Below are 24,771 nucleotides of genomic sequence, written 5' to 3'. Positions count from 1 at the left end.
CATAGCAAGAGGAAGGGGGCTCTAGGAAAGAAATTGTTTTCTATGGAGAAGGAAGTAACGGTTTCAGTGGTGTCCTCAGTATTGTGGACAGGGAATTGGAGCCGAAGCTGGTTCTGAACCACCCCTCTGGCAGAATCTTGGGAATTAGAATCAGATGGGAAGGGCATCCCTTCACCATTGTGAATGTGTACGGACCTTGCAGTGCAAAAGATAGAGCTAAACTATGGATGCAACTTAGAGATACTCCTATAGAAGGAGAGTGGTTGTTAGTTGGCGACTTCAATATGGTGGAAAAGAGCAAGGACAGAATAGGATCCTCTGGTATGCTGGCCGGATTGGAAAGGACTAAATGGAAAAGTTTGTGCGAAAAGTGGGCGATGATCGACTTATGGCAAGTTGGCCCATGGAACAGCACGCCAGGTTTCACCTACACAAGTCTCCAATATGCCCGCACTACCTCCAGGCTAGACAAATGTTACTGCTCACACCAAGCTGACTGGATACCGTGGATTCTAGAGATGAAGGTAGTCCCAACAAAAATCCTTTCGGATCACATACCCCTACACATACATCTTAAGAAGAATAAAGAGGAGGACCAGACCCCAGGAGGTAGGAAAAAATTGCTAGTTACAAGGGCACACCTATTCAAAGATCCTCTTTTCAGGAATTTAACCAAGAAAGCACTGGGTAAGCTCAGAAAATATGTCGATCTCAACAAGCAGAATGCGTGGGACCTATTTGCTCGAAGTATTCAGAAAGCAATCAAAACCTTGGACCCCTGATTTAAAAAATCTAGGGATGCGCACCTTCTTCATCTGACAGGTGAGGTACGACGACTTACCTCCACAAAAGCCAATGGGCTTGCTACAGAGGAAGAGCACAAGCAATGGCTTGAAGCCAAAGATTTCCTAGCTAACAAGCAATTGGAAGATATCAGAAAGCAAGGATTCTCTCCAGGGAAACTTCCTTACAACCAGAAGCCTCTAATCAAGCTCATTTTTTTAGGGCTTTGAAAATCAAGAAGAGTCGGGGTCACGTCCACTCGCTCTATGATGAGAAAGGGATAGCAGTTCATAACCAAGATGAGATGGCCGACCTGATGTTGAACTGTCTTAGCCAAATCATTGGACGACCAGAAATTCAGTCCCGGGAAGTAGATGAAGCCAGAAGGACCTTGCTTCAGAGTGTCAAGAAGAAGATTCCCCAGTCAGAAGCTAAAATCCTGGAAGGGGCATTTTCCGATGATGAATGCTCACTAGCTTTGCAAACCCTTGGGATGGGATGGGATGATGACAAAATTCTTTAGAGAATTTTGGGATGATTTGAAGGCCCCTTTCACAAGTTTGGCCAACAAAGCCATTGTCCAAGGGTCGTTGGAGATAAGTGTAAAGAGAGAGCTTATCAAACCCATCCCCAAACAGTTTTGTTGTTCTCAACTAAAACATTGGTGTCCCATAACGATGATGACGGTGGCCTACAAGATTTTTGCCAAGGCAGCAGCCCTCAGACTAGCCCCCTTACTTAACAAGATCATATCTCCCCATCAACATGGGGTCATCAAAGGAAGGTCCATATACGATAACATCTTGGCAGCAATGGTAGCTATTGAATACGCAACTTTCACAAAGCAAGAGTGCATTTTGCTGCAACTTGACCTGCATAAGGCTTATGATAGAATAACATGGACATATATAGAAGCAGTCATGGAAGCTCTGGGCTTTGGGCCTCACCTATGTCGTCTTATTCAGACACTAGGGGCTAGTAGCCAGTCAGAGCTCCTATTCAACGATATAATGGTGGACTCTTTTGAGGTCAAAAGGTCTACTAAGCAGGGATGCCCTCTGGCCCCCCTGCTTTTTGCCATAGGTTCACATCCTTTAATCACAACGCTCGAAGCTAGTGCTGAGCGTGGGGAGTTGCAAGGCCTGGCTCTCCCAGGAAACAACCAACTACTTGCAAAAATGTTTGCAGACAATTCTCTCCTCTTCTTGAAGGCGCGTCCCCAGGTCGTAAGGAAAGCTCTCAAGATTGTACAAATGTTCTCTATAGCTTCGGGGTCCCAGTGCAATATAGAGAAGTCAAGGCTGATCTCCCTGTCTGAAAATGACTCATTTGACCCTTCCGACTGGTCGGGGGAGATTGTTACAAAAGGGACTATTTTCACACATCTGGGGGACCCCTTGGGGGTGGAGGTAACTCACAAACAAAGATGTTAGACGGTCCTTGAAAAAATCAGAACAAAAATGAGTAGGTGGGAGTATGTTCTTCTCCCATTCCCAAGTGGGATAAAAGTGATTAATGCCTTTATGCTCCCGTATATTGCCTTCACTAGCCCGCTTCTCAAGATAGCTAAATGTCACTGGAAAGAGTTCTTAAAACCGGTAAAAAGGTTTTTATGGAAAAATAACACAAAGTCCTCCAAGCCATGGCAATGGGCCTATTGGGAGTCACTCGCTCGGCCAATAAATCAAGGAGGCCTGGGAATTCTCAACCCTGTGGCCCATGTAGAAGCTTGTTGTGCCAAATTTGTAGTCTCCTTGGCTAAACAAGACCAAGCTTGGGCTATCACGATCAAAGATATGCTAGAAGCAGCTAAACCTAGTTCAAAAGGAGGAAAGTGGAGAGGGGTAGAGTTTCATCACAAACTTTTAGCCCCGGCATGGGCTACACTAAGTCTGGAGGGCAGCTCAGGGGACTTGGTAAGGAAATGCAACAGAGCAGCGAGAGTCCTAAAGTGGGGGAAAGAAACCAGATACTTCAAGAACTCCATTCTGCATTGGTCCCCTTGGCCTTCCAAAGTTGTAGATCTGCCGCAAAATCCCTATTGGATAGAAGGAGCCAAGAAACTAAATAATAAGGGTCTGAACGGATTGGGGCACTTCTGGGACAGTAACGGCAAGAGCTGGAAAACCACTGAACTTCTGGTAACCCAATTTCAACATAATAGCTTGGAGGTTTTGCTAGTCAACAAAGTGATGAAAGAGCTTGACAATGCATTGATGCCAATCTGTGACTCGGAGTTTGACTGGAATGCCTAGAAATGGCCCGGAAGCAGCCTCTTATGGAAACCTACTCTAAAGGCACTTACCATACAATGATGGTAAAGAAGAATTGGTCTAGCCCCCTTAACAAGATATGGAAAAAACAATGGTCGGAGGGAAGGTGGGAGCAAGTAATGGAGAACATATGGGTGCGAAAGGTTCCGTATCACATGAAGGCATTTCTATGGAAATTAATTAGGGGTGCTCTTCCAACGGGGGTGAAGATTCAAGAGAGAGGAATAGGGACAGATCGATGCCTGGGGTGCAGGATGGCTAGTGAGGATCTGACCCACCTTTTTATGGAATGCCCAGCTATCAGAGGCCTTACAAGAAAAACTTGCAAGTGGGTCCAAAGAACATGGAAAATTGGTTTTTTCAAGACTGATTTACTCCTTGGAGGTAAGAACTTGGGTAGCCCTGCCATCCTCATCTGCACTCAAATTATCAGGTTTTGCTGTTTACATAATGTATGGCAACAAGGAACTGCTGTGTGTTCGAAGGAGTTCCTGAGGTGGCAAGCTTCACAGAAATTATACAAGAAAGCAAAGAGCTAATATGGTCGCTCGAGTGCAAGCAAAACTCGGATGATTGGTCTAGGGTTACTTGTGCCTTGTTATCAGTGGAATGCTTAGGTAAGGGGAAAATCATGAAACCAGAAGATTAGTGAAGAACATGATAATGAACCTGGTGTATCAAGGGCATGGGGGCAGGTCGTTAGGGGTGGCTCCCCAGATAACTGATGTAAGTTTGGTCTCTGGATGGTGTCATGGCTCGGCACGAGAATGGCAAGTTCTTGTAATTTTTTGAGATGATCAATATAATTCACTCACAATTGTGAGTTTTGCACCCAAAACAAAATATCAAAGGAAAAAAGTCGACTTGGCCGTTGGGTTTTGTTTGAAGTAAATGACAATTAGAAAATTGGGCCATCACTCTATCAATGCCCTACTCCAAGAAAAAAGTAAGAGAAATGTGAACAAGAACTCATTGTAGCTACGCCAACAACAATGACACCTTCAAGCTTGTTGGGCATCGGGGATTTTGTCACATTGGCCAATCCTACCCACATGAGGGTCTTCCCACAGTTGCAAGCCTAATCTTCCATTGAGCGATGTCATATTGCTACAAAATCCGCTCACAAAATGCTACAGAAGCAGAATGCAAAGAACCCACCATTGTAGCATGCACTCCACCTTCAACAATCCACTAGACATCTCCCAACCAAGCTTCAACTTAACAAAAAGACAACTCATTCTCATGAATAACCTTACCCACACACCCCAAGCTTGCTAAATCCCATTCCTCTATCATCCAATGTAAAAGTGATCTAGCCTCTTCAATTGTAGCCTTTTCCAAAAGCAACAATTCACTCACACAGTGTAGCTTGGTACCTCACTGATGTTCAAGATGATGCTCATCATAAAAGGGGTTGTAAGTGTCATTCAAAAAAATATCATGAAGAAAGCTTCACAATTGTGTGTGTGTGTGTGTGTGTGTGTGTGTGTGTGTGTGTGTGTGTGTGTGTGTGTGTGTGTGTGTGTGTGTGTTCATTGCATGCGTGCAAGCATGTGCATGTGTAGGTGCACAAAAACAGCCACAATACCCTGCGGTTACATATAGATGTGTTCACTATCTTGTGTGCAAATTGTGTCCAAAGAAGTATATACATGTGCACACTATCAAGCAGGATGTTGTGAATTAAACAAACAGTATTATAGACATGTGCAAACAATCATGAACCAGCACAACATGCACATAAATTGTACCACTGTAATAGAAAGGGTTTACAATATACCTCTCAAGAACCATCATGGTGATGATGTTATCCTTAAGCAAAGGGCCTCCCAATCCAAGCCTTCGCTGAAATCCATGGTTGCTTGTGCCTCAAAGAGGATAAGCAAATTGATTTGACCCAAACGTTTAGAATCTCGCAGGAGTGGATCTGAGGAAGAGGGAGGTAAGGATATGTACGTGTGAGATGAACACAGGTATTATGGGTAGGATGGGTGTTGATGGGTGTGAGGAGGGCAACATGGCAATGCAACTTTCAACAGAAAGAACATAACAGAGCTGCTCATCATAGGGGCCAGTGAGGAAGTCACCTTACTACAAATTGCCGAGGGCACAATAGATAGTGGCAACAACCACAGCCAATGAGCCACCCACCCTCATCTAGATGTTCTCTCTCTCTCTCTCTCTCTCTCTCTCTCTCTCTCTCTCTCTCTCTCTCTCTCTCTCTCAGCTTGAGAGAGAGAGAGAGGTCCTAACTGTAGCTAGATTATGGGCTGAAGGGGGGTACGACAACCATGGCTTCTTACACATTTGAGCTTGAATGTTTGGCCAACCTGATGAAAACATCATAACCAAGATGTGAATTCTCTTAGGCTCATATCGACCCCCAAGACAGCATAGGTAGTGGAGGTATTGAAGTGATGAGCGTGGCTTACTTAGTGGGGCTTTGCCAGGCCATTGATTGACCATCTGGAGGACAACTTGCATGCGGTGTCGCTGGAGGAAAAGAAGATACGACTGGTGGAAATGGGGTCTTATTAGCATCTCACTTTTGCAAGGAGGGCCTACCTCAGCACTAAAGGGCACGAGAAATTTAATAAAGCCCAAGCGGTGGGATCTACGACAGCGAAACTAGGACACAGAGATCGAGACGCGTGCAGCCGTAAGATGAGCCAGAGTAAACTAGGACACGAAAAAGTAAACTTGGACAAGCAGGGGGCCTGTCCAAGTTTATTATCATTTCATGGTTTGCCCACATGTCAACAAAAACTTCGCGGGCGTAGCGGTTAGTGCATTGGGCTCTCGACAATGGCGAGGGTTTGAGTCCGGGTGCCTTCGAGACGAGCACCTATTTTTGTCCACCTTCCATTCGCCTCGAGATCCATGCGTTTCTCTCCAACCCGTTGATCCCACCGCTCGCCCCTCATTAAAGCTCCATGCCCTTTAGTGTTGAGGGAGGGCCTGGTATAGGTGGTGGATCATGAGCATGTCTTCATGTACGCAAACAATCCCATGTAAAAATCCATCCAATGAACAAGATGAAGCCACATGGGTCATGACAAGAATTCCCCTTTCAAAGAGGAGAAATTATCGATAGACTTGGTGAATGTCCGGGCTAATTTCAACAAGGGCTACCCAGCCATACCCAGCAAAATCGAGGAGTGTCGCTCTTTCCCATTGTATTAGTTCGTTTGGACACAACTAGGCACTCAGCTTCTTGCCAACACCCACAACCAGTCACTCGGACAAGATTTTGAGGTAGTATTTGATGTTGTTTCTGATGGTTTGCTCATGGGTCCCCTCCTTCAGTGTTTGGAAGATAGACCCCCTCTACACCAGTCTACATATAGATTCCATCGCTTCTCCAATAATGATAATGTTGTTGAGTTGTCTGGTGCGCAAAACCTCCTCCTCACTTATGTATAATTTTCATTCAATGTTTGTTAATTTTGCTCCTTCCATAGCGATAAGCATGCCAAAAGTGTTTCCTAATTCTTGTCTCGTCTTCACATTTTTAATGCCATGCTAGACTGTGAGAGAGAGAGAGAGAGAGAGAGAGAGAGAGAGAGAGAGAGAGGTTGATAAAAAGGGGGACGGGATAGAGGAAGATATATATATATATATATATATATATATATATATAGAGAGAGAGAGAGAGAGAGAGAGAGAGAGAGAGGGATATAAAGAGAGATAGATATATATTTTTTATTAGCATAATGTGCAGAATTGATTTGACTCTTCTCCATTGCCCCAACCCCCTATCTCACATCCAAGGGAGTGGGAGCTAAGAACATGGTTCTGTAGTCGTGGGCAATATAGGTGGTGTAATGTATGAAACGTGACCACCAGATTCCTCCCAAGCCGTAATATATTGGTGTTGTAGAAAAGATTCATTCACTTGGGAGTCTATTGAAGCATCATGTAGCAAGAGTAATGCATCCCATCTCCCAAACCACTTCTTTATGTCTTGCATCCATCTTGTGCTCAAGATCTTGCTTTTATGCATCTTTTGAACTTTGTTGCTTGCTTCCCATACAATTGTAGGAAGTAGGTGTGAGGGGTTTTGATGCATATTTATCATGTACTCCACAACCCTTTCCATGCTCATAACCTCATATAGAAGAGATCCCTACTCAAGAAGTAGGAGCATATATGGTGTTTGTGTCTTAACTTAAAGAAAGTTTGTGAGAAAACGCTTTTGGACATTCTCAAATTGTTTCCAAGTAGACTTTGAGATGCTTATGTCCCACACTTCAACTCCATAAAAAAGAATCGGTGTCACCAATGTGTCAAAAAGATACTTCTTGAGAACCCAACACTTGATGTTTTTCGCATTACACATGTTCTCAAATGCATAGTATGCTCTCTTTTCGGCTTCCAAAGGACGCATAGCACATTCATGCCACTTGTGATTGGCCGGAATCTCAAGGCCAAGGTACTTAAAGCTCTCAACAACTTCAAGTGTCTCATTGTTGTACATAATGCATGGCTTCTCCTTATGGTTGGTTTTCACAAGCATAATCTTTGTTTTGGATTCATTCACAATTAGCCCACTATGCAACAAAAAGTTCTCAAGGACAACCATAGGCTTTTGTGCATCCTCTAAAGTGTGTGCTAGAAGCACTACATCATCCACATACGACAAAAGCATGATTACCGCATTGCAAATAGTGACCTCTTTAATGCCTTCTTCTTGCATAAAGTCAAGTACCATTCGTTTCAATTGATCGATGCATAGACCAAAGAGTGTCGGTGACAACAGACATCCTCGTTTAACCCCTATAGTGCTTGCATTTTTTTTGAAAATCCTCTTCCCATACGTAGTTGACGCATCACCTTCTCATAGCTTCATGAAACCGCAAGCATAAACTCACTTAGCACTTCTCCACAAATTTTTATGTGGAATCATATCAAAGGCTTTCTTGAAGTCCACAAAGCAACAATACAATCGCTTGTCTTTCGATTGAATTTCTTCTATGAGAACACAAAGAGTGACAAGATGATCAATGGTGCTATGGCATCAACAAAAAATCTGTTTGTCCTTTTGCACGCTTGTCATTCTCTTCACCCCAATCACTCAATTTCATCTCCATTATGTACCCAAATTTTTTTAGTCTGGTAGTTATTTACATTCTTTACACATAGTAAAAAAGTGTTCAAGATGTGATAAGTTTAAACTTGTAAACTTTAAAGTTAACTTGATCACCGATTTACTTAAATCACTACCCTTGATAATCCATGCTTGTATAAGAATTTAATAGCAACATTTCTTGCACAATCTTTGCTTGACTAATGCAAGAAATCGTGGCCTTGTTGAGTGATTTGTCTGAACTATGTTGCTTATGGCCATTTTCACAACCCTTGCTTGTGCCTTGATAGTTTGAATTGCACAAATATGGAAAAAATTCCATGGCATCACGCATGATCGTTGCATGCCATAGACACTCATCATGTTCTTGAAAATTTGTCTTACAAAATCAAAATCTACTCCATACCTCATTAATTACTTGCGTCCACTTGCCTTGCTGGTGGCTGCATGGCTTGTGTGTTTGAGCTTTGCATTTCTTGTGCATGGTTGCTTATGGGCCTTCCCAAACCAAGAAGCAGAACTCCCTTGAGCCATCCTTCTTGGGTTGCCTAGCATTTTCCATCGTGGCTACTTAATTATTAACTCTGGTCAAGCTTTGACGACGTGTTCAGGCATCTGCATGACCATACATGCAGCTTTCCATGTTCAGATCCTTGATGAAACTTTTGTCGTAGCATAACCCATCACTCCACCATGTTCTCTCGTAGCCTTGCTAAAACCCTAGGAATTATCCTTCGAGTAATTTCCCTATCGGTGTGCTCTATCTGGTGCATGCATAAGGAGAAGCCATGCTCGTATCCATCTTGTTTTGACTTGGTATGACACTCTCGTCACTATATGCCTTGAGAAATCAAAGCATTGGTTTCATATTTTGTATGATCCCCTGTTCAATCACTTACATGACCATGAAGCTTGAACTTCTAATCTTGTGAAATCGTAAGGGCCTCAAAACTAGACATGGAACACTATTGGCTTGCTTAGGTACACAATTGGTGCCAGTTCTTGCAAAATTGTTGACAACAATCAGAAACAAAAATCTAAATGAAGTGTTTTTACCTCATGGGATCCGGCTCGAATCCATCACTAGGTTGAATCAAGCAGGTTGACAGCCTTTTGTTTGCGAGAACCAACTCCCTTTGAAGGATTTTCCAACAAATTTTTTTTGTCAACTTGCCACTAAAGGGGTGTCAAGGTGTGAAACACCTTGTGAAGCAAATATGGTGATGGCTCTTGTAAACCCAGTGCAGAATCACGTAGGATGTTTGACAGGTTTTTGCAAGTCATCGTTTCTAAAAACTAAGGTGCCTAATGTATAGCTCTACTCAATACGAATGCGTGGATATGCTGAAATGCAAAAACAGACACCGTATGCTTACCGAATCACTAGAAATAGCTTATACGTCAATCTCGCGAAGCCGGGCCGTACTCACGCAATGTAGGTGTTGACGCGTATCTCTCTTCAGGGGCAACACGTTCCACTTCTCCGCACTCGATTCCGACCACCAGTGTGCGCGTAGTGTCAAGATAAGCTCTCACTCTCTCTCGTACACAGAATACGCTTCTCACAGACACTTCTTAACAATGAAAAAAGGGATTTTTTCATTAAGGTCAAAATTTGGTATATATACCTTCCAAATACAAAACCTCATGTTCCAAAATAAAATCCTACTCAGTCTAATAACAAAAATAATATACAAAATTGGAAACTTCTCTAAGCCCCAAGTATTTACAAATGAAATTACAGGTTTTCTTAATCAGAAGATGACTACATAGTATTTCTTTCTTTTCTCATTTTGTCAGTTGAGTGTAGCCGCCAGTCTTCAGCTAACACTCCCCTCCAGTTCATGTCGTCCCCAACATGACAGTAGAGCTACTGCTACAGTGGAGGCTATCGTGCATCTTCAAAACAGACTCGTACCGTGCATGCTAAGCCACTAATGTAGGGCTGAATATATCTGTGTCAATGATGAAGAAGCCGGTGTAGAAGGCTTCTTCAAAGACCTGGAGGTGGTATGAGAGCAAGAACATTATTCTTTGGTAGAGGGCATGTATCACCTCATGGGAAGGTTGAGCAGACAGTTCATAAGCACATCTATAAGTATCTTGGAAGAAGAATATGCTGTCTGTGGCTTGTCCACGTTTGAAGACCTCAAAGACTGCCAGAAGTGTTTTACATATCTTCCTAAGCATAATGCAAGAGAGGTCAAGCGAGCCAACGAAAAATTTAATGGCGCCCCGTTAGGGTTTTCACCATGTATTGCTCGCTCATTCTCTTGCTTGCCTTCAAGCCTGGCAGCTTCGGGTAGTTGAGCCACGTGGGGTGGATTCTTTTTAGCAATTCATGCTCCTTCCATGTCCGCATCCGTGGTAGAGGGCAAAAGACGAGGTCATTTCTGATCATTCTAGGCGCCTCTACCAAATGTACTAAATACTGTGGGTCTTTAGTGAGCCATGCCTTCCTCCATCTTGGTTGAGAGTCTACATTGAGCCTAACCCCTTCTGGTTTGGTGATGTCTTCATTGTACAGTGGCACTATGGGCTCCCCTTTAATCCTCTTGTTGATTGTAGCAGCCTCATAGTTTAGCAGAGGATAGGGGAGAGAGGGTTGCAGCCATTGATGTCGAACGACATTTGCATCTAATTTTTGAATGGTCATTGACTTCAGTATCCTCTGCTCCCACTGCATTGCTTCTTTGGCAGTGTCTTTTATGGCTGCTTCTATTGCTTTCTATAGATTGTCTTCTTCTTCTTGTGTCAGATCCCGGGGCTCTTGTAATGATCCCTCAGGAATGTCATCTTGTATTGTTGTGTCCACTGGATCTGACACATTCTCTATATCAATTCCTTCCATAGCAGCCGGTCCATGACTTTGTTGATGTTCTTCACTTGTTTGGCTCCGAAGTTCGTCCAGCTGCTTCTGTAAATTGTCCTTCGCTATCTGAGCTTGTTCTGTCACGGATACTAATAGGTCATTAAGTTCCGCATTGACTCTATCAGCTTCTTCTAGCTTCTGTTTTACCTCATCCTTCTCTATCTGCAACGTTTGTGTATTATCTTCTAGTCTTTTCTGAAGCTTCATCAATTCTGCTTTTAATGATTTGTTCTCATCTTCCAATCTGTTGTGTATCACCATTGATCCCTCTGCCAGCATCACTCTCTGCCTCTTTTCAAGCATCAGCTCTTTTTGAAGTTCTATCATCTGTTCTTCAAATGCATCTCTATCTTGGCTAGTGCTAGTTGCAGCTGCAGTCCTTGCTCTGCCTGGAGATGCTCTCAACCTCTGAATTGTTTGCTCTTTTACTTTGATTTGATCCTTGAGTTCAATTAGCTTATCTTGGCTAGCTTCATATTATATTTTAGCCTTGTCCTTAGCCTCTTTCAAGCTCTCCACTTGTGTTGACTCTTTCGCCAACTGTAGGGTTAGCTCATCCCTTTGCTTCTCGGCTTCAAAAAGAGCATTGCTGACTTTTTGATATTCTTCTTCAGAGTTTAGCAGCTTCTGATTGATTTCCCGCCTTTGATTTTCTAATTCTTGACATTTCTGCAGTCCTACTTCTAATTTAGCTTGCATTTGTGCTTGGCCATGCATCTGCTCCAAGTTTTGCTTATGAAGTGTTTCCACTTCAACTTTCACCTTTTCTTCACTCAACCTCAGCCCTTCATACTCCATTTCTTTGGCCATTGACCTGGTTCTCAATCCATGCAGTCTCTGTATCACTTCTTCCCAGTCTTCCGCGTGTGGTTGCAAATCCATGGTATCTGTGGCATTCTCCTTTAGCTCCACCAAACTAGAGCTCAGCGTGTATTCTTCTGGTTTAGGGGTTGATAATTGAAAAGCCGTATGAGCTGCCTCCTCTCGAGTGTATCCAATAGCTAGCAGATCCAAGAATATTGCATAATTTCTCGCCTTCGGCCTTCTGCTCTTTCTCTTTGTTCTGCTCTTTCTTGAAGTCTTGTTGCTTCTCAGATTTATTCAACTCCTCAGTTTGTCAAGGTTGAGGAGGACTAGGAGGAGGTGGTGGTGATGGTGGAGTACTTGACTCGCGGATTGATGGTGGGGTTGATGGATTCTTTTTGAAGTCTCGGTCAGCTTTTGTTTTCCTTTCTCGCTCTTCACCTTCCTGCTCTTCTAGCAGCCTGCTGCCTCACATCATCAACCTCTTCTTCAGTAAAAGGTATGACTAGAATGTTCTCAGCCGCCGCATCTAGGATCTCAAAATTCTTTATGTAATCTTCGAAGCGATCCCTATTCGTCCTTCGAGAAGATCCAGAAATGGCCTCAAGTGAGGGCTTCCATAATTCATTTAGATCTCCTTTAAGCATTTGTTGGGCTCTAAAACTCTCCATCAACCTCTCTAGCCGAGCAGCCTTCTTGGATTTGGTCTCTTTTGCTGGCATTTGAATAGTAGCTTTCTTTCCTTTCTTTGGCTGAGTCAGCTCTTCTTCTACTGTCTCTAGTCTTCTCTTCAGTCTGGTGGTTACCCTGGGAGCTGTAGTTGCTCCTCTTCCTTGTCCTTTGTCAGCTTCAATCAGTCAATCTGTGATAGAGGAAGAGGCCACTGGCCCTTAGCATGTAGAGCTTCATATATCACCTTTGTGAGCATCTCCCCTGCTGCAATATATGTAGGGTTCTGGGTTCCCATCCTCACAATGTTGTACTGCGGGTATGCTGCATAATCTATCTCTCTTCGGCTGCTTGTCTTCATTGCCCATATGAATGTTGTTACAATTGCTGCAGGTGGCACAGTGTACTTTTGAGGCCTCTTTGTGTAAATATGGAAATATTGGTTGTAAAGTTGGCACATGGTTGCCACCATTGGATTTGCAATATCCTCGAAGGTATAGTTCTTTTTAGTTTCTTTGTATACCTTCACCTCTTCTCGCCTCTTGTTGACACTGTCTCCACCATTAGAGAGGTTCAAGGCATTTGCGACCACCTCTGGCGTGATTACAATCACTCTGTTCTTCCCTTGCATATCTGTCACCTTGGCTATGCCATTCTCCTTGATTGTGGTGACAAATTCCCAAACTCTCTGAATGTCAACTCATGCTGCTGGCAAAGCCTCAAAATAATTGTGTAAGTATAGCTTTTCCAAGATAGACACTATTTCTGGCTTTCTCGTGAACTCATTGAGTTCTTGTGGTATCATTGGCAGCTCTATGGCATTGCCCTCTGGGTCCTTGAACAGGCCTTGGTATATCCTGAGGTCATTTGCTTCCAGTAAGTTGCTTTGTAGCCAAGTGGTAGTGGGTTTTATGGTTCCTGCTATTATAAATGGCTCCACCTCATCTAGGTAATCTTTGTTGGTCATTCTTTTCTTCTTTGCTGGCGACTTAGCGGCTGCCATGGATCCTGTTGCACTCAGTAGTTCAAAATTAGCGTTCTTTACAGATTAGCTGATAAACTGAGTTTTGACTATCCAATTGACTTGAAAATTGAAACATGAGCTCAAGAAGGACTAAGGATGCCCTACAAATGAAAACAGTAGGAATTGTGCTTAAAATAAGCCTGAAGACATCCTACGTGTAGGATGTCTTTTTCCTTAGAATGACTTGAAACTTGTCATGATGATAGCCTATGACCTGTGCATCACAGCTATGTGCTTGGATTTTGATTTAGACACCAAAAAGTGGAATTTTTGACTATTTTAAGCTTTTGGTGCACAAATGAGTAGGATGTCCTATAATGATGAGCAAATGTTATCCAAATGACTTGAAAATTGGTATGTAGGCTTCTTGTAGCATGATGATCCCATTTATGATATCAAACTTTGCTCAGTAGGTCAATATGACTCTAGAGACATACTACACGTAGAATGTCTTTTTGCTCAGAATTGCATGAAACTTGTCAGGATGATAGGGCATAGCCTGTGGATCATCATCATGGTCTTAGATTTGAATTTGGATAAGTTTTGAGGGTAGGAAGACCACTTCTAGTGTTTGGGAATCTGAAAAGTCCATCTATAGAGCTTCGAGGCCAAAAAGTGATTTGATTGGCTGGAAACTTGGTGGGTGGGCTTGTATGAATGTGATAAAGATGTATGAAGATCAAAAAATCCATCTGGAGGCCATTCGAAGCTTAGAGACATACTACGTGTAGGATGTCTTTTTCATGATTTTGAAGATGTGACCTCATAGTTAGCTTTGACATGGTGGGAAGAGTGTGTGGTTCAAGTTTCACTTGATTTGGATCATTTTTGATGGGTCCATGACCATTTCTTGCTTCTATGCTCTGACTTTATGTTTTTGATGTATAAGAGGTCAAACTTGGTCCAAATGGAGTGAAACTTGAAGGATTAGATGTAAATGACATGTAGAAGCTGTGTGTATGGCTGAATGATGAGTTGGGTGTCCTAAAGTGGCCTTGAGACATCCTACGCGTAGTATGTCTCTTGTGCATTTTTTTGGAACAAGTCCTACTACCATGTGCATATGACCTCCCTAAGTCCCTTTGTGCTTTATTTCAATTTAAAAAAACAAATGGTTAGTTAGAAACTCCCTTCTTGGCTTTCGGAGCCTCAGAGGTGATTTCTGACTCTTGGAGTGCTTTTCCGCGATGAAATTTCTAGATGATGACCAGCATAGCTTCATAAACCCTTGGGGAACTTCACCATGTGATTCTTGTTGGCTTTGGCTTCACTTGAGCTTCGTTTGGTGATTTTTTTTGCTCTGGAAGCACCCATGATTGCGTTTGCATGCCTCCGATGATTTGTAGTGGTTTACCACCATAGAACTTGGTTGTTGAAGGCCTTGGTAAGTCGCTCGTGAAGTTTGGTGGCAAACGGACATCCCGCTTGGCCGTGAGAGCCAAGTGACGCTTTGCGTTTCCGATGCCGTTTCTCAAGCTTAGGCCTACTTTGGGTCGCCTTTTGGCCATGTGGCCCATGTAGCCTTGTAGAGCTCGTCGAGAAGCTCCTACCCATGAGTTTTGGTATCATTCGGGTCACTTTTGCCGGATTTCCCTCTTTGTAGCCTCTTGCACGGCTTGAGATGTCAGGGTTTTTTTCGTTGCTTTCTTGCCTCCTTTGGGCATCCAAGATTGGTCTTCTAGGATAAGGTAAACCCCCTATGAAGTCTTGTTGGTATTGGGTTAGCCGTTAGGTGGTTAAGTATGCTCACAGGTTTCTACCCTGCAAACCCCATTGGAGTTCTATGCTAGCCTTGGCGACAAAACATCACATATACACAAAGAGCATAAGGTGCTGAGCCTACCTCTCATATTTGGTGGTCGTCGGATGACTATGCGCGACATATCGGCTGCTGGAAGTCCTGCACGCTCTAGGTGGCTAGAGCTCTCTCTCACAAGTGAATAGTAGAAATGAGCTCTAAATGAAAAAATCTTATAATGGGGGTCCCAAAAACCTCTTTTCATGAAATTTGACATGTGCTCCTAACTTTTTGCGAGACGCGGTTTAGACTCGAAAAGTTCCCCATTTGGACTCCGTTTGTCCAATTTCTGAGAATTTTGACGATTCGGTCAAAACCTAGCCTCAACACGCCTCCCGCTTCGTTCTCATAATTGCACCCTCACTGTACCCTGGGTTTCTTATAGTCACTGATCATCCCCATCTTTTTTGTTTTTCATTACGTTCACATTTCACCTGCTTTTTGTATTTTTGAAGTTTTTCTACCAATAATTAGTAAAATTAAAAGAAAAATAGCAAAATCAATTAGAAAAAACCCCAAAAATCAAAATAAATCAAAAACTTCACCCCGACACACTATGTACACTCACATGTAATTTTTATGGCCGTATTTCTCCATTTTACCAATATTTGGTCTAAAACATGACTATTTATATATATATACACACTTATAGGCCTCAATTTGGCGTTTGGCCTCATATACCTGTAGATTAATGATGTATAAGGACATATGTACTTAGGTTAGTTCAGAAAATTTCACAATCAAACGTAAACCCCTCAAAAATAGTCAAAACATGCCCTTTTTGCTGCTTTTTACGGTCATCGGATTCGTATTGAGAATGCCTCGCCCCCTCCTCATCGGATTCCTCCCTGACGTGACAAGTTATCGCCTCAGGGTATGTGCGGTGCATGGGTTAAAATCGTGCTAATGCGCGGCCTTGTAACGTGGCCCTACCTGGTGCATACTTGGTCAATGCATGTTAAAATTAACGCAGTGCGAGAGGAGGGTATAAGCAAGATGCTTATTGGCATTCGATGTCAAGGTTTCCTATTTGTTCTTGGTTTGGTTGGCAGATTTTCTTTGCAATTAAAAGTTGTAATTCTGTCGCTCGTTGTTTGATCGTCTTCTTTGGGAAAGTGGCTTGGTTGGCCGCTACTGTAGATATGGCCGTTAAGATCTCCTTGGATGGGATTGTGTTGTCCGATGTGGCCATAATCTGTTTCTCTTTTGATTGCCATTTGTAGCTTTGATTTGGAGGTGTTTGTAGGTTTATGGCCTCTTCTTTGTTTGCAGTTCTTTTGATCAGCACCCACATAGATCGATTTGCCAATGTCGGATTTAGTGATTGTTTGGCTGCTTGTGTTGCTTGTACTGAAGGGAGTTCATGTAGCTTCGCTTTTGGGGATCCAAATGCGTGTCTCGTGTAGTTGGCAATTGAGCATGTTTTTTGGTATCCATATCTGTTTTATGACCCTGTTCGGTGTTGGTTTAACATTGTCAATCGGAGGTCGTCTGCTATTCCACTGTGGTTTGTAGGCTCGTTCACTTCCATCCTTTCGTACCCATACCTGTTGGTTGCGTCTCGTTGACCTTGATCTATTCATTGTCGCCTGTGGTGTCTCATTTTTTGATTGAGTATGGTGGGCGGTTTCCTGGTTATCCTTCATAGGTATCTTTTGTTGGTTAAGTGGCACCCATCTTTTTTGCTCTTTATCAAGTGATTGTGGAACCATTATCTGGTTCTTCCGGGTTGTCTGAGCAAATGATACCACCTGGTGTTGTTGTGCTTGTTGAATTTTGACCGTATTCGAACTCCAATCTATCTACACATTATACTCTTTCTGCCATGGTTTTCCCAACATCATTGGATGTAGTGTGCTCAAATTCTCAACCACATAAAACTTATGGGGATAAACATATTAATGTATTTGTACAGGAAATATCATCGAACCCAACATGCTTAATGAATGTGATGTATTGCTTTCCAGTGCTTGTTGAGTAGGATGGAGTTATTCTTCAAGCTTGAGCTGTTTATATAGTTTGCAAGAAATTAGATTTGCTTGAGCTCCTGAATCAAGCAATTCTATCGATTCAACTTGATTGCTACCCACTTTGACTGCAATTATCGGATCCATTGTGTCTTCTTTAAAATTCATTAATTGAATAGCATTTATTCGCAACGGTGATCCAATTTGTTGTTGTTGTCGTAGAAGTTTTTTTTTTGCAATGCATTCTTTTGCTTCTGCTTGTGCTTCTTCTTGTACCCTCTGTTTCTCCTTTGTCCGTTGTTTTTCTTGATGAATTTGTTGAAACATATCCTGTGTTAGTGGTAAATGATACTTTTTTAACCGGCACCCACTAATCCAATTTGGCATTTCTTCACCTTCCAATGTCGCAAGTCTGACGGCTCCGCTTTGTGGTAAGTCACTAATCACAAAGGGTTCCATCCCTCGCTTTTTAAGTTTTTTGGCATGTTGCTTCAAAGTGTAAACAAGTACATAATCACCTATTTTAAAATCTTTCGTGCGCACATGCTTGTCAAAAAACTCCTTTTGTCTTCTCTTCTGAGCATATACCAAAGCTACAGCTCTCAGTCGAAGTTCATCTAGCTTTTCAAGATCATCTATTCTTGAAGAGAGTTCATGGCCTCTCCATTCTAAGCGTTTCTCTACTCATAGAGTTGGAATTAAAAACTCTATGGGTAATATAGCGTTTAGACCAAATACCATGTTATACAGTGTTGTTCCAATCGATGTTTTATAAGCTACCTTGTATGCCCATAATGTTGAGTGTAATTGTTGATCCCAGTCTACCCTTGATTCTGATACAATTTTAGTCAAAACAGTGCATAGGGTTTTATTTGTGGCCTCGGCTTGTCCATTTGCTTGTGGATGATATGGAGCAGATTTTTTATGGATGACCATGAATTCCTCCAGCAGGTATTCAATGACTTATTAAGAAAATGTGTTTCTCGATCACTGACAATTTCTATTGGTAATCCGTATCTTACAAAGAAATTCTCATACAAAAATTGTGAAGTGGTCCTTGCATCTGCTTTTTGTGTCGCTTTGGCTATAACCCATTTTGTGAGATAGTCTGTAGCCACAATGATATATTGGGTATGGGTGCGATACACAGGGGGTGAAATAGGCCCCACAAAATCAATTCCCCATTTTGCAAATGCTCATGCTCCCATCATTGGCCATAGTGGCATCTCATCTCTTTTTATCGGCACTTTAATGCGCTGACATGCGTCACAACGCTTTACAAATTCCTCAACATCCATGTGCAATGTAGGCCACCATATCCCCGCAGTTAAGACAATTTTTGCCGTCTTATCGCCTGAAAAATGGCCTCCGCTTATTTCTCCATGTGCGTGTTCTAGAATCAGCAGGTATTCACTTTCACTTGCACAGATTCTAAGTTGATTGTCTTTTCCTTGCTTGTACAGTTTACTTTCAATTAAATTAAAGTCTCGAGTCTGCAACTCTATAGCCCTTTTTCGTGCTTTTGTTATGTTTTCAAGAAATGTCCTTGTTGTTAAGAAATCAATGATATATTGACTCCATACAGGTGCAATGGTTACCTGAAACAATGTCGTGTGATCCATCGATCGTTTGGCACTACATATAGTACAATTGTTAACATAAGCATGTGTGTCAGCATACATAGTTGGCCAATAAACTCCTAAGTGTTTCAATCTTTGGTGTGTTTTCATTGTTGAACAATGAAATGCGCAGTCTTGGCTATGTGCTTCCTCAAGATAACACTCAAATTCCTCTAGATTTATACATAATCATAGAATTTGGTTCGAGCCTAGATGGTACAGTCGTCCCGCAATCAACTGAAAGTTTTTTGTTTGTCGACTCTCTTTTTCTTTATCAAATCTACCTCCAAAGGAAAGAATGGTAACAATTTCTTGAGACCATTTGGGTATCATTTCAATATTGAAAAGATAAGCATCAGGTATGTCATCATCTACTCCTTCGGGAGCTTCCCCGTTTTGTAGCCTTGAAAGATGATCCTCTCATAGATGAGTTTTACCTTTTTTTACTACCACTCTGAAGTCAAACTCTAACAATATAATAAACCAGAGTACAATTCTCCTAGTATTGCATGGTTTATTTACTAGATACAGAAGAGCTTGATGATCTATGAAGAACACAAATTTGTTTGCAAGCAGATAATGTCAAAATTTCTTTACAGCATATATCATTCCTAATTCCTCTCTTTCAGTGGTGGTGTAGTTCTTTTCTACACTATTTAGTTGTCGACTCGCATAACAAACTGGGAAATCCATTGTTCCGTCTCCAGGTTGAGGCAGAATACTCCTAATCGCACATGCAGAGACATCAATGTGAACATGAAATATTTTTCTCCCAATCTGGTGCTTTAAGTACAGGTGTTGATACAAGGTTTTCCTTAAGCTTTTTGATTGAAGTTTCACACTTCTCAGTCCAGTCGAAACTGACTAATAAGCGATATAGTGGTTGTGCAATGACCGCATACATATATATGAATCTTCGATAATATCCGCAGTATCCCATGAAAGATTGTACTTGTTTGGCATTAGTAGGCCTGGGCAAGTCTGCTATGACTCTAATTTTGTCTAGGTCAGTGGTTATGCCATTTCTTGAGACAATATGTCCTAAGATGCGGCCTTGCCTTACCATAAAAATGCACTTTTCTAGATTGAGACATATTCGATATGTTCTGCACTTCTCAAATACCTTTTGTAAATGGTCAATATGTTCTTCCCGAATAAGAGAGTGGACACAGAGATCATCCATATATATTTCTAAGAATATTCTTAGATATTCTTTGAATGCATAAGTATTAACCTTTGGAAGGTGGCTGGGGCATTTGTTAAGCCAAAAGGCATAACTCTATACGCATATATTCCCCATTCCGTGGCAAATGTTGTTTTGTGTTGATTCTCTATTGCTATTGTCAATTGGTTGTACCCCGAAAACCCATCCAGAAATGAATAGGCATGTTTTCTCTCTACCCTCTCAAGCACATATTCTATGATTGGCAAGGGGTAATTATCCCTTATTGTTGTTGCGTTTACCTTTTTGAGGTTCACACACACATGCAACTTTTCGTTCTTTTTGGGGACAACCACAATGGGTGACACCCAATCTGTATGCTCGATTTCATAGATAAATTCGACATCCATCAGCTTGTCAATCTCTTCTTTGATTCGTTTAGTGAATGTGTCATTATATGTGTAAGGATGTTGTTTGCTTGGTTTGGCATCTGATTTAACGGAATTGTATGTTGGTATATCGATGGATCAACTCCCTTGAGGTCTTTGTAAGACCATGAAAACACATCTTTATACTTCTGGAGAAGTTGTGTTAGCATTTCTTCTTCCTCAGGACCTAAATCAGTTGATATATAGACAGGATGAGGCTCTTCGCTTGGCGCAGCAAGGTCAATTCGTTTTGCATTTTCCAGCCCAGCATAAGATTCTTGGTTTATTCTTTCCCTTATTGGTGGTGTCATTATGATTTTTCTATCTTGGATGGTGAATTTTTTATAATGGGGGGGTACATTCATGTTTTCTTTTCTGAATCCTCCTTAGCGTCACTTTCTACCTCATTAGTCCATACCTCTCGTAACGTCCGTTTAAGTTCTTGGTATTTCTTTTTACACTCATTTTGGTCCACTATGGATCATTGGTCTTTTCTCGTTTTAATTATTGAGATTTTCTTGATTTTGTTTCCATTTTAGTTTTCCGTGCTTGTCTTATGTCCTCATGTGTCCTTTCTCTTCGAACTCTTGAGAATCTCCCTGATATTTTGTCTTTTACACAATTTTAGTTTTCCGTGCTTGTTTTATGTCCACATGTGTCCTTTCTCTTCGAACTCTTGAGAATCTCCCTGATATTTTGTCTTTTACACAATCCTCTGCCTTGACTAGCATTAGATAGTGATTTTTATCTTTTATCCTAGGCATCAAGTTTTCTCTAATCTTGTTTCCTGCTCTTTTTTTCATGTAGCGTTCCTAGCGTCTAGGGTGTTGATTTGCAAAATCATAAAACTTGATATATGCGGTTGTCTCCCCACGCTCGCTTAAGCTGTCTGAATACTCGTTATCTGCATCATTACTTACTTCCAGATGCTCAGAGGAGTTATAAAACTCTTCTTGTTCTGGTGAGTCTACATTTTCATCTCCTACTGGTATAAGGTTTACCATGTAATATGGTAGCACATCATAGCCGTCCTTATCGCAAAATTTTGTCGTTGGGCTATCTATAATGGCACAGACGTCGAACATTGCTAGTATGTGTTTCCATTCCATAGGTTCTAATGCATCTTCGAGAAAAGGTTCTGGAATATAATCCTCGTCTTCAATAGCTCTTTCTAAGATGCATTCCTCTCTTTTCAAGCTCCCACAATGTGAAGCTCCACACATCCATAGCTCTTTTTTCTACCCTAACCGTGTTGGGAGTTTGAACCCTGCCAATGTAGCCGAATCAAACTCTTCCACTGGTGTTTGGTTCACGTCCTTGTAACTATGGTCTTTTAGGTATATTTTGGTTGTAGTCTCCCCTCACTTGAGATATATGTGGTCATAACCCCAATCCTGTACCATCTTTCATTGTCGCATGAACGGTCTTCCCAAAATGACCTCGTAATTGTTCTTTTTGCCAAAATCAACTATTGCAAATGTATGCTCATACTCGATTCCGCAAGAGGTGACAATAACTTGTTCTAAAAGTCCTAGAGGCTTTTCCATGAACCCATCTGTCAGTTGCAATTTCATTTTGGTTGCTCTCAAAGCCGGTTTTTCCCACTTTTTCCAGATTTCTTTTGTGGCAATAGCGACTCCCACTCCACTATCGAGAATAGCCTTGGATGCTACTCCTTGGAATTCTACTGGTAGTGTGGTATTTCCATCTTCTCCCTCACAATATTCTCCAACCTTGTTTAAAGGTACAGGCCAAGTGTTCAGTTGAGGCTTGTCCAATTCTCTGATCCCTTCTTGAATTCTCGAGGTAGGGTCTTTTACTCCAAATTTTTCTAAGCATTTTCCTATTGTGGACCACATGTTTGTTCGTAACCTCAAAAGTTCGGCTAATGTGATTGTGCATGCCACAGGTGAGGACAATAACTCAATCAACCCTTGTGAATCCATCATTCTATTGGGAGAAAGTCTTTGAGATGGGATTGCTCTCAAAGAGGGTAGAGATTTTAGTGAGTCTGGTTGGCTGTGCCCCGAACTAATTGACCCCTGGTCCCCCCCTTGTGAATGCATATCAAAGTTCATTTGTGATCTTGCCTCAAATTCTTCAATGGGAGGTAAGATCTTATTTTTATCCTTTCTAGTGCGATTTAGTTGGTAGTTTACCCCATTAGCTTCATTTGCTTCCACAGGTCATCTAGACTGTCACACTCTTTACCCATCCCCACCGATGTTTTGAGTTGGAAACCATCAAATGTCTCATCAGTTGTATTTGGCACTATGATAGGTTCTCGCTTAGACTCTGAGGCAGTCGTGAGTCCCTCCATTGTGTCCACTTGTTTCTCTAGAGTTGGTGTGATAGGGTTGGACTGGCACCTTGTGCCAACTTGCAGGTTTATTAAGTGGGTTTTCTATCAAATATTGGGCTGTTTCAATCATCTTCCGACACATTTCCAACCTCTGTTTTTCTAGTTCCGCATATGGATAAGTCATCCATCTTTGCTCTTGACTTTGGTTGTTTTTTAGTCTGGCTTCGTATGCTTTTAAAAGTGTGTCAAGTTTCTCATTTACTTTTTCTACCAGTATTGATCCTCCCAGTCCTGCACTTTTGAGTTCCACTATTTCCTTGGGCCCTATGGTTGTAGCAGTGTGTGAACTTAAACTAGTTAGATCATCTAGCCTCTCCAATCTATCCTTTGTGTGTTTTAACTCTTCGGATAGAGCCGTTTGCTCTCGTTCCCTCCTGGTTTTCATACGAGCCTTTCTAGCTTTCCAAGTGCTTCATTGATTCTTCATTTCTGCACTAGGGGCATTGGTCTTTGGCTCTTCAACTATGGGTTCGTTTGTCCTTCTTTGGGCTTGTGCCCGTGTGACTGCCTGAATCGGTATTATTGTTTCGTTTTCTGACCCTCCACTGGATGGCACTGCTTCCAGCATGTTTAAAGTAGTTTTTGATCCTTTGTTCGGGTTCTTAGGGCAATCAGGAATCAAGTGAGTAATTCCACACTCGGTGCAATACGTAATGATTTCATCGTGGGGACAATCCCTTAGCCAATGATCTCCGCCACACTTGTAGCAGGGTCCCTTAGGCTGTTGAGGTGCTCCTTGATCTCCTCTCTGTTGGTAAGCATGCCTCTGCCCACCCATGCCTCCGTTGGCTATGAACAACAGTGTTCGTTCATCCAAGATGTATCTTGCTTCTCCTGTAGCCAGTGCAGCTTTTGGTGGTCCTGTACTTCCAATCATGCTCCAAGGTTCTTGCATCTTAAGTTCTTCCGATGGATAATAGACAAGATTTGTTGCATATCCATTGGGATCTTCGTAATATGCATGCATAGGTACCAAAGCCTTCTCTTCTGGTTCGTTTACCATTGGTGCATATCTTATGCCGACCGGTCATACTCCTGGTAGGGGTGGTTGTTGCCCCAATACTGGTTGTGGTCTTTCAACTCCTACAGGTCCGGGTAGGTTACCTGCTTGATACCTAGGCATCGGTGGGATTTGAGGAGATGCTACTTGAGCTTGGGGAGCATAAGGTCGCTCTCTCACATATCCCTTGTTAAAATAACTTTTCATCCATCACATGGTCTGTCCATTTTTGTTCGATTGCACACCACTTTGGCTGCTTAGCCTGAGGCTTGGCAAACATATTAATTTTTTTTAGCACTTCCTCCACAAGCTGCTCTTGGCTTACAGCTACTTCTCCTTTCGGTGCTGTCTTAGCGGACTTGCTTCCACTTTGTTGTGAGGATGAATCGTCATCAAGATCCTTGAATTCACCCTTATTGTAGACCGCACAATTGTCTACAAGGTAAACAGCTTCCTTATTTAACTCATTTAACGTTGTGCTCCTCTTCATATGTAAGTCCTTCTGGAGATCTGTGTTTCTCAGTCCTTGAATAAATATAAGCATAAGTCTGGACTGGGTTGGTAGTTCTTCCACAGGGCAGAACTTCACATATCTCTTTAGTCATAGGGCTGCCTTTCTCATAGATTCCCCTTCTATCTGTTTGAATTTATGGATTTGTGAGACTGTATTATGAGCTATCCCCCTTTGTGAGAATTCCTCAATAAACTCGTCAAAACCCTCCTCCATAGACTCAAAATCTCTACGCTCCACAGAATCAAACCAAGTGGCGGCATCCTCTTCTAGGGTAAGTCCAAACCCTGCAAATTGAGTAGGAAAATCCAAAACTTCTTCAGCTCTAATTACACGCACAAAGGCTGTTACATGATCCCTAGGATCTCTGTTTCCCGTATTTCTTGTTTATCCATTTTTGCACGTGAGAAGGT

The 24,771-nt window shown here is 42.1% G+C and overlaps 1 pseudogene; it reads left to right on the top strand.

Annotated features, from left to right (window-relative positions):
• The first annotated feature begins 2,659 nt into the window (after positions 1 to 2,659).
• On the top strand, positions 2,660 to 6,479 carry LOC147445048 (phenylalanine ammonia-lyase-like; annotated as a pseudogene).
• The last annotated feature ends 18,292 nt before the right edge of the window (positions 6,480 to 24,771 follow it).

The sequence above is a fragment of the Adiantum capillus-veneris genome, chromosome 13, assembly GCF_014529385.1.
Source record: "Adiantum capillus-veneris isolate H3 chromosome 13, ASM1452938v2, whole genome shotgun sequence".
In the NCBI taxonomy this organism is placed as follows: Eukaryota; Viridiplantae; Streptophyta; class Polypodiopsida; order Polypodiales; family Pteridaceae; genus Adiantum; species Adiantum capillus-veneris.
The sequence above is the reverse complement of the archived record's forward strand: the minus strand, read 5'-3'. Positions and strand labels throughout refer to the sequence as shown.